The following is a 10,273-nucleotide window of genomic DNA, read 5'->3' as shown; positions in this document are numbered from 1 at the left end:
TCGAAGCTTGGTTTCTATAAAGAATGATCAATCGGCCAGTCGAACGATCGAAAGATGGAATAAAGATCGTAGTGGGAATTTAACAGCTGCGGCTGATCGTTCGAGTAGCTCGACACACGTCGAGACGGAGCGAAGATATTATTAACGGATTGTTCTGAATTTTGGGTGTGCCAGCTGTTTGGCACTAAACGCGGTAACGCTGACGGAAACATCGTCGCATAAACGTAACACTTATGACTGTAACTAATATTATTTCTTCTCCGACTTTCAATGGGGGCCATGGTACGTGAAGCGATGATCTAACCACTTCCAGAGATTCTATTTCAAAGCTTGTTAGTACATATAGAATTTTCTCGGAAACACATACTAATCGTACATCATTTGCTATTTTGTAAATTTAAATGAAAAAATCTATTGATTTATCTGTGATTTTGAATAAAATAAAATGATTAAAATACACAACTGTTGTATAAAATATTTGAGAAAACCAGCTAATTCAACGTCGAGACTATCTATCGTCGAGACTACGTTTGGTGATTATGGTACTTCACTTTCGGTGTTTCAATTATTTTCAATTATTTCAATTATTTTGTGTCGTGTGTCTTGTTATGTTCGTCAAGCGAGAGCTGTTTTCTTTATTATTTTGAAAGATCTCGCTTTTTTAGTAAGATCTCGCAAGTACATCGTACTTTACCTCAATTATTCATTCTGCGAGTTCATATCCGCTATCACAGTAGTTAAAAATTCGTCCTTTTCCAAAATCTAACTTTGGTAATACGTTAAGGGAAATCTATGGAACGTTTCTTTGTCGAAATAAATTATTTTCGACGTAGCACGCGAAATGAGAAAATGCGACTTCTCTCTCGAGCATTTAGGATGGATGCCGCACTTTTAGCCGGCAGAGACGCTGCGCTGTATCAGTGGAAGCTAAACTTAAACGACTTAAATGATGTTTTTGATATTCAGAATGGTTTAGATTTAGAAGTATTTTAAAATAGACACCGTGCTATCTCAAGGAAAAGCATGTATTTTTTTAATGAGAAATCTAATAGTGCTCTCATAATATTATGATGTTAGCAGTTTTATCTTATCGGTGTTTACTTCTAACTTGCATGTCTCTTATTTTCCAAATATTTTATGTTATCGAAGGTCGTTCACGAAAAGGGAATTGGTCATACTGTCTCTAGTGATATCCTTTTTATTATTTTTATGTTCTCTGCATATTCGTTACTGTTAGTTTTTATTCGAATATTTGCGTTTTGATACAGTTCGATTGCTACTCTTATAATTTGCGTGCTTATCCTTGCCATGTATAGTTTCCTCCAGAGAATCGAATGGCAAATTGAAATTAAAGTCGACCAAGACTATATATATCTTTTCCTGTGTACTCAATCTGTTTACTGTTATCGATATGAATATTTTTGTAATAGCGTTAGCCAGAGTTATTCTTCTGTAGTTGCTTGCCTCTTTTGTATAGCATCATCGTATTAATTCCTACCAGCCTGACGGGGTTCTGCCTTTACGCATTGTAAGGTTCGTGAGGTTTAACAGGTATTTCTTCATTTTATGGGGCAGGAATTTGAAGAACTCGTTGGTAATGCCGTCTGTTCCAACACTTTTATTTGTTTTTCTTTTCTCAGAGTATCGTTCAGTTCGTCGTACTGGATTCCTCGGTCGAGAGGTGTTTTGCAAGGGTGTTTTGCATCCACCAAGTGGTGAGGTTGACTCGTATTTACTTTATATATTCCTTTATAGTGTCTTTCCCATTCTCTTATGTCTATCTCACATTTTGCGTATGTTTCTGTGTTTATTTTCTTTACTAGCTTCCGGAAATTTCTACAGTTCTTTATGGTGTTCGTTTTTGATCTGCTTCACGATGGTTCGGTAATAGTTTCTAATTAATTTTGCTTCTAATTAATTTTTCAAGCTTGTTCTGACTTTGCAGTATTCTTCGTTGTACCATGGCTTGCTCTTTGGGAGTTCCGGTTTGCTTGCTTTCCATAGTATTATCGTCCCTAATGTATTTGCTGCTCTTGTTACTCTTGTTATCAATTGTGCATGTAGGTAAATAGTTGATGGTTAGGGTTCTGTTCCTACTTCCGTTTCCATATCTTTATGTTATAGGATTTCGGCGTATCGAAATTAATAATTGTCCCAGATTAATTTGTTTTCTATTCTACCCTCCTTTACCTCTTCAGCTTTCGGTTTGCTTATGTTTCTTAAACTTATTTTTACCGATAGGTAGTCTGGTGTCCCTGTTTCTATGATTTTCAGGTCCTCAAGCTCTCGTAGGTTATTTTTATCCATCCATATCATATCAATTGCGCTGCATTCTTTTGCCTACCTCCTTCTGCGTCCGGTTTGCTTCTACCATTTAATACCAACATTCCTGATTTTTCCATGGCTTCGCATAGTATTTTCTCTGCCCTGTTTATTTTTATATCCCTTGTTTGTCTGTGGTGAGTAAATTCTGTTGCTTCTATAATGGCTTCCTTTAATTGGTTACTGTCCCCTATTCTTGAGGTATAGTCCCCTCCTATTATCGATAATGACATTTTTTTCCTCGATATCGATAATCATTTCAACCAGAGTTTTTATTATCTGTTCGTTTCCTCAACTGTATAGGTGTAACGTACTATGTACTCTTCTTTATTTAACTTGACTTTGATACATAGCCATAAATTAGTTATTGATATCATTTCTAGTAATTCAATTAAACCTTTTCTGTACAGAGCGCACATAACACCGCTGGCTCTTCCTATCGACTTCATTCTGTTTATTTTGCTTAGCATGTAACCGTAGTCTTTCAGAAATAATAACATATTGTATCTCTCGTTCTAAATATTTCACATATCTCACTCGAGCTATTTACATTCCCCATATCATGTATGTTCCAAAAGATTATATCACCTTGTGTTCTTTCTTTGCTTCTGTTTTTATTGTCGATCTTCCTTTCTGCGAAACAACTGCTCATTCACCGGTCTTTCGTTTACCTTCCATATCAGTAACTCGTTGTCGACGTAAATTTTCCGATAGCCTATTCTCACAATCTTTCCTAGCTCTTTTTATGTCTCGATACATATTTTCCTATTTCTCTTTGCACTATTTCCCTCTATGAGTTTGTCGCGTTGTCACCAATGTAAATATTCTCGCCTTTCAGCATTTTCCTGTTCTCTTTTATTCTTTGCTTGGATTTCCAGTCTGCCAATTTGATTCTTATCATTTTATCGTTGTTGTCCGTTCTTATTTCTTGCGTATATTCTATTTTTGCGTCAACTTCTGGTTTTTTCCTTAGAAAGTGTCTCGCTTGTTCTGTTATTGCCTTATATTATCCTTTTTTCTTTTTTTCTTTCGCCTCTCTCTACATTTTCCAGCAGTTTGATTCTTTTTTCCAGGCTTTTCTTCCCTCCAGGTCACTTTAACTCTTTCTCTTTCACTGCTTCTTTAATTTTTGTCATTTCTTTGAGCGAACTAATTACCTCTGTGCATTCTTTTCTTGTTTCCTCGGCCATCGAGTCCATTTTATCTAGAAATTTATTTAGGATATGTCTCATGTTTTGCTCTGTCGCTTGTTCTATACTCAGATTTGTTTCGTCGGTGAAGTTAGAGTCGTCTGTTTATCGTTTATCGATGCCAATTTGCTTACTGCGATAATTTTTGTTCGTCCTCATCGAATGGGGGTCCTCTCATCTCGCATCTTTGAAGTTTTTCTATATTTTTCATTCTTTTGTCTATTTACTTCGGAAAAAGATTTCTATTAGAAAATTTAAACACGGTTACAATTTTCCATGAAGTGCGGCATCTCTTCCATAGCTTTGAAATTCGTTGGAGTTAAACTGTGCGGCTAAAGTAGGAAACGGTGGGTTAAGTAGAATGGTCCTCTTTCCACAGACAGGTAGTACGTATCGACGCTTAGTCAGACCGCAAAGTCGGTCAGTGGTCAAACATGCGAGCGACGCGACGTTGATAACACAGAGCTCTGTGCTCGTTTAGCTGGTTCGAGTTGAATAGATACAGCAAGAATTTAACATCTTATGGGACATTGTGTTTCATAAAAAATCAAAGTTCTTTATAAAACAAAGTGATTAAAATAAACGAATATCCCGTTATACAATTTATTCTTATACCTAGTACCAACTGTTAATAAACAATCAATATTTCAATAATAATTAAGTTACTGTTCTACTTCGACAAAATTATCCCAATATGAAGCTCCTACCTTTATATAAAGCATCTATCTTTCTTCACTACCCAACTCTGAATCAATTTTGCAAAACATACATGGCCTGAGCTCTCCATAAATATCTAGGTATCAAAATACTATAAAATTTGATTACTTAGATCAACAGTGACTAATAACTGCTACAATATTAAATAATCTTCTAATGAACGAGGTTGTTCTGTTAGATTACATATGAAATCGTTTTATAAATACATATTTTTAAACATAGTAAAACAAAAAATAATAAGGCAAAAAATCGCTGTATCGTATAACATATCAAGCCTGTAAACACATTACATTACACATACACATTATACATTAGGTTGTCCCAAAAGCTTCTTTCGTTTTATGAAGAAATAACAAATGCACAACGTTTTCTGCTTTATATTATTTAATTGAATTATATATAATCCATTCTGTTCTATTACTACAAATGTTTTGCATCTATTATTTCCTTATAAAACGAAAGAAACCTTTGTGACAACCTAATATTTCTCACAAATAACACACCTAACAAATTCCTGTATCTTCGACACACTATCATTTATCTATGATTTATTTAATTGATTTATCAATTGTAAAATAAATACAAGCAACCTATTCAAAATAAATACTACCCATCGAACTACCCTAAGAAAATGCTTTCATGCGATTTCTTCGTCCAGAAAATATTATACATTAATTAATGCATCGATGCGTTTGCTGTTTCATCTAATCGGAACAGCACAGGTAAACTTGTCGTGGGGTGGATCGACTGGTCGTGAGGTGGTGGAATAGGTGCGAGAGAGAGGTAGAGGTAGCTCTGAACCAAGGGTGATTAACCCGGCGTCCCTGTTGCCACGGCGACGATCCCGTGACGTCACGGGACAAGCCGGGGTTTATGGGTGACCCACATTCCAAAAATAGCCATCGCCGACCTACCCCCTACCATCCTCGCGCTGCTTTTACTGCCTCTTCCTCCTTCCCTAACCAGTGTCGCCTGCTGAACCACCGACCCCGTCTCTCTGTCCTCCACCCCGCCAGTCCAGTCTCACCGACTCAGCTCACCCTTTTCCTTCCGCTATTCCTGCCCGTATCCTGTCATTCTGCTCTCTTCCTTGTTTTTCTATTTACAGCAGAATTGCGATACTATACGTGTCGGCGAGAAAGAGGATTTAAAACACGGTTTTAATGGAGAGGATGTCGATAACGAAACCGTTCTTTTGAAATTATTAACATAATTTTTTGTATGAATTTAAATTAGAATATACACATTTTTCATGTAAAATGTTACCTATAATTTAAATATAAATATAAGTAAGAAATATTCTGATCACTTTGTATTCGATTTTTATTTATTCGTTTGATTAGTTTATTTCGTGGACGAGCCGAAAGCCTCTCAAACGAAAACCCATAACAGGTACAATGAAAACGAACTGTAATCGTGTTCGATCTCGAACCTGCTTTCGTATATCGTAATAGTAATAATAACGATACAATGACAACGATATAATTTCACGAATAATATACATGATATGTTGGGACTTCGTATTACATTAATCCTGTTCAGAGTATTGCACAGAATCTGAATTACACTTCTGAATTACATTTAAATACGTTGATATCACGTGCGTGAGCTCTATTTTAACGCTATAATTCTTTTTGTTACTTATAGCGTTAGAAGGATACTGTGATTAATCGAGTTTTAAAACCGCGATTCCGTATCTCTCGGAGCGCTCGTAGCTTTCTATTATCGATAATCCTTCGGGATTCAAAACGAACGACTGTAAAGGAAAATTTCGAACGCTTTTCAATCCGCGATACGGCCGCAATGCGGTTAACCAGAAAATTTCGATGAGTAAACATCGATACAAATATAATGATATGTAAGATATAATGATGTATAATGAATGAATAGATCGCGTAAGTCAAATGACATCGTACGTGGATACAAATGCTCGACTATTTCTGACAAACGCATCAACCGATTCCCAAGCAAACAGAAAGGACGATCGAAACGAAACGAATTGCGTTATCTTTATCGCTTCGTTTCTTTTACTGAAGAGTATACGTACGATCTTTCCACCCTCGTACATCTTCGTTGCGACTCTTTCTTACTTAGATATATCGAAATCTTCCTCGAAATAGTAAATTCTATTTCTCGCTATAATCCTATAAAATACCTAAACTCCGTTCTCTCGTCGCGTATTCGTAAAATCATTCTTCCTTGCAATTTCCATGAAATATTCGTGGAATAATAGATAGAATCTGCTACCCTTTACGATCTCTGAACAAGCATGTTCATATTTCTCTGTTTCCCATCTAAGCTCGCGCGTTAATTTCTAAGAAGTTGTCGCGATTTCTTTTCAATCGGTGTGATTAAAAATTACTTGGTTAATCTTTGCGAATGTCTTGGATTCAAGCAACAAGTCGAATAAAGAGAGATTAAAAAAGGAAAGACATCGCTATTTCTCAGAATCTTAACGCGATACATTTCCAGCTATCGTCATTACAAATTATTTCGTTAATCTTTATTATCCGATAGTAATGAAATGGAAATCAGCGTCTCTTTAACACGTTCGAAGGACGAATCAGAAAGAAATCAAAGAGAAAAAGACGTGTCACTGTTTCTCAAAATCTCACGCGATTCGTATTCAACCAACGGCATTACAAGTTGTTTCGCTAATATTTGTTAAGATGATGGTGTAATTAAAATCGCCAACAACTCGAATTCTTTCAACCAATTCAAAGGACGAGTCGGGTAAAAAGGAATCGAAATAGGAAAGATAAATCATCATAAATAACAAGGAGAGGCACGAAAGTGACTAGCAATAGCTCCATTCGATGAGAATAACAATATCATATCCCACTCCTTTTTTTCAATGAATCCAGCCATCAAGCAAAGGAGCAAGTATCCACGGGAAACGGACGAGGTGCCTTCGACCTCGCGACCCAGTTTTCGCTCCCATGACGTCATACTCAACGTCATTGCCCGGGCAAAAGTAGGTCGGACGGACCCAGCCGGACCGCTTGAAGACGCTTCCGAAAGTTTATTGAGAAATTCCCTGGTCAAGCTCGAACCTATTCACGCGTCCCTCGCCGCAGTGGTAACTTTCTTGCCGATATAATGACAAGATACGATCTTGACGAGCAATCGAACGATAAGCAAATTAATTGCTAACCTCGACCCGGCATTGCCCTACCTCGACGATTCTGACATTCGTACGAAAAACAGGCAACGTGATAATTTTCCAGTTAGGATTTTTTCTAAGTCAGGATACCATTAGAATTTCGTGATTATAAATGAGGAACATTCAGATTCGTCGTTCTTCCTTTTTACTTGGAAACTTATGCAACAATCGCAAACAGTCATCGTGAAACGTAGTTATACGAGTTTCTAGACAAACCGAGTACGAAAGAATGAAACGTTGTTGCAAAGAAGATTAAGAATACTTGAAGCGATACGGGTTCGTCGCAATTAATTTGATACATTCGATGGGAAAGGACGAAAAAAATAGCGCGACGTTCAACAGCTCGCCGAATTGTCTGGGTGCATTCGTTTAGCTTAGAAAATAACAGGCGTGTCGAGGAGGCAGTTGACGACGAAGATGAGCATGAATCGAGCAAACTTATTCGCGGGGAACAAGCGAGAAAAGGTTTTCGAAAAAGACAAGAAATGCGTCGAAAGCATGAAAGCCGAACGGTTAGCAAATCTCATGAATGGCCGCGTAATGTGAATGAAGCTCCAGTGACCCAGTTTTGTTGACCGCCCCCTGGCGCCCTCGCTGCTACCATCCCTTCGGGCAACCCTCCCCGCGTCGATCCCCACCATTGCATCGCGTGGGCGTTACGTCAGGGACAGGTTATCGACTGCACCAGCGAGAATATTAATTCCCGACATCGATTGAAAATTCGGACGATAACACGCACACCAATCGCGACGTTCCCTGAAATAACCGGTTAACAGAGGACCACTCGAGATACTGCAAGAAACTGCTGCATATTTCAATCGGATCGTATACATACTTGATACGTATCACGTAGATAAGCCGTGTAGTTCGGTTGCTTGCATTTCCCAGAATTTTCAGAGGTAGACAGCAGAGTATCAACGACGACGGAAATATATTTTCAACTCTGCTCTGGGTCATATTCCACTGAATCGTATTTTTCTGCGGTTAGAAAATTTCTTCGGTTTAAGGAGAATACGAAAGAATCAACGACGATATACTACGCCCCCCACTCATAAATCCTAGGTCAGTTGTTGCATTTGTATCCAATGAAGGGAAAAATGAAATGAACTGTCGAAATTTTGCCTTTTTCTTTTTCTTCGTTCTATTCTTCCGTATTAATAAGATTGGTAATGTGTGCAATAATTTTATTAAAAATCGCGATGTTCCTAAGATCAAGAAAGTGGAATTGTAGCGAAACGTTAAAAAAATCGCAGCACAGTTAATAATCAAGAAAATTACAGAATCGTTAAAGGAAATCGTTAAGCTGAAAATTATCAGAGTCAATCAAGATGTAGAGACCATTACTTTAAAAAAGATTTTAGCGGATGATATACATACGTATTATGGATTGACGCATAGATAGCAATTTGAACGTGTTAGCCAAGCTTCGAATCGCAATCAAGAGAAACATCGTTATAACTCATTCGGTGTTCGAGGCCGTGCTAATCATCAAAATTCATCGTCTTACGATATATTGCATGTTTATTCCGACCCGCATTCCAGGAACATTCATAGACTACGTTTTAGAATTCACCCTCGAATTTAACCTAATTATAAAAAAAAACCTGCATTAAAATTTATAACAAGGGGGAATAAGATTTTACAACCGTCCATACGATCGACGAAGAGCGAAAAGAAAACACAAATAAAAATAAGCTTCGCTTTGTGTAGAAAAGAATCAACGATGTTTAACGAAAGCACAACACGAGACAAGGGACCAATTAAAAATCGCATCGAGCCAATTCGCGAGTTAGAATCTGACCTAAAAAACAATCGTGAGTGGAAACTACGAAAGGAAGGAGCCGCAGAATCCAGTTTTCGAAGGACGAAAACTTAGTCTACCGAGCTCTCGACATTTCGTCGGTGCCGGCGAAGCAGAAGGCGCGGGGAGGTGGGGTCAGGGCGAACGAATGACGTCAGGGGGCGACGCAGGGCGTCGAACCCTCGTTGGCAAGCGAGCGAAGGGGTGCATCGACCTGACACCCCCAGTGCCTGGCTGGCCATCTATCCGTCCTTTTCTTTCATACATTTAACTCTCAGCATCTCTGTTACAGCCGGAACAAGAGGAGAGGACAGAGCCTGCTGTAACGCAGGACATCAATTTCAGGAAGAAATTATGGCATCTCTCAATGACGCATATTGCACATGTGTATTTTTTCAAATCAATCCGATATTACACGTTTGAAAAAATATTTGTCAAGAATTCATCGTTTTCACGGTTGATATAATATAATATATAATACAAGATTGAATTGATTTGAGAAGGACGAAATGTACGATGTTAAGAAGAAGGATAATATTTCTGTAGTAAGATAAACGAAAGAATCTCACAGCACGAAAAGCAAACGTACAGTGCAGCAGGGGAGAAAAGTAGGTGAATGAGGTTGCCGGAGAAGAGTATCCACGGTGGTGTTGGTGGTGGTGGTGGTGGTTCTGTCGCCGGCACCACCGCCGTCGTCGCCGCCGCCGCCGTGGCTGCTTCTTCAACGAGATATTTTTGGAATTGTCGCATTAGGCATTCAGAACAAACATCAATTACGCACGAACTGTGCAGGTTTCTGTACGCGCCCGCCAAAAAGAAATCTACGCGATCGAACGGTGACACTGGTCGATATGACCTTAATATTTATCCCGCGACGAGTCAGGAGGAGATAGTTACAAGGTAAGCGTATCGATTGGAAAATATTTAGGAAGGTCGGCGACGTCACTGACCTTCGACTCGAAGGACCTTTGTACGAAAATGGACATGCCTACGATAGTCATCGCTCTATTTTCTGCGAATCGAATCGATATCGAGCGAAAATATATCGTTCGTTTCGTCCGTCCTAAAGGAAATTTGCCG

Source organism: Bombus terrestris, chromosome 2 (genome assembly GCF_910591885.1).
Source record: "Bombus terrestris chromosome 2, iyBomTerr1.2, whole genome shotgun sequence".
Classification (NCBI taxonomy): Eukaryota; Metazoa; Arthropoda; class Insecta; order Hymenoptera; family Apidae; genus Bombus; species Bombus terrestris.
This window is presented reverse-complemented; position numbering follows the sequence as displayed.